The sequence below is a fragment of the Cherax quadricarinatus genome, chromosome 3, assembly GCF_038502225.1.
Source record: "Cherax quadricarinatus isolate ZL_2023a chromosome 3, ASM3850222v1, whole genome shotgun sequence".
Lineage (NCBI taxonomy): Eukaryota > Metazoa > Arthropoda > Malacostraca > Decapoda > Parastacidae > Cherax > Cherax quadricarinatus.
Genome location: NC_091294.1, coordinates 74484322 through 74485687, shown reverse-complemented (window position 1 = coordinate 74485687; position 1366 = coordinate 74484322).

Here is a 1366-nt window from a genome sequence, read left to right as displayed (position 1 = left end):
TGCCTGTCTGTCTCCTATCTTAAAAATTGGAACTACATTTGCTGTCTTCCACACCTCAGGCAGTTGCCCTGTTTCAGTAGATTTATTAAAGATTACTTCTAGCGGTGCACACAGTTCCTCTGCTCCCTCTCTCGGGATCAATGGAGAGATGTTATCTGTCCCCACCGCCTTTGAGATATCTAATTCACCTAGCAGTTTCTTCAGCTCCTCTTTGGTTATGTGCAGTGTGTACAGCACTTGCTGGTGCACCTTACAACCTCGTTTTGCTGGAAGCATTTCAGTCTCCACTGTGAATACTTCTCTAAACCTTGTGTTAAGCTCTTCACATACTTCCTGGTCACCGTGAGCTTCCCTCCTTCCTTCCTCAGCCTAATTACCTGATCTGTGACTGTTGTTTTCTTCACGAGGTGACTGTATAATAACTTTGGCTCAGATTTGGTTTTTGATGCCGTCATTTTCATATTGCTGCTGGGTCTTTCTCTTATCCCTGCATATTCGTTTCTGGTTCTTCTTCTCAACTCCTGAAGACCTGGCTGGGAGTTGTTGATCTCCAGTACCATTACAACTTGAGGTACCCCGTAATACCTATTAAATACAGAAGTAGTATAGCCAATATTTAAGTATTTAAGATGAAATGTTAGACAGAATTAGCTGTTGGTAAAGCATATTTACAGAATTCCAATGGAAATAAATCACTTTGACTTTTTTGGGGATTATCCTAGGTAATTTACACATATGTTACTATGTATAGTAATTTGTGTAACTGTATTTATGTGTACCGGTACCTATATAAACTTACATGAGTGAACTAATCCATTTGAGTTTAGATTAGAATCCCGCAAAGAAAATGGTGCAGGTAAACACATTTTCAGGGGAGACTTCCCTAGAGATAGCAAGACCAAGCGTGTGGGCCGCCTCTCCTGAGTTAGGTTCGCTCTGAGCATCGCTTGATTGCATCTCCAGAGCTTAATCCAATAAGTTGGCAAGCCAGGCGTCACTGAAGTGAGTTACTTCTCTCTAGGGATTATTACATGCTCCTGGGTATTTTAGCTAGAGAATAGAGAGTGCCGTCCTAATACTGTGCAACAAAGGGCAGATGAAACCGAGCATCTCTCACTCAACATTTGGTAAACGAGAGAATTTGTCTATGGACAACTTTGGCAGTTTTATATTATAATTTACTCTAATTCCTGTTTGTGATGATCGGTTCTCCAAGTTGTTCAGTTATCTCTTGCTTTATACCTAAACTGACCAGCTAAAATTCTCGTTATTCAGCCAGCGGGAGAGTAAAGTTGTCATCTTTACCTAATGATTACATACAAATATTGCTTCTGCCATGGTAATGTGACCTTTTTTCATTCTTTTT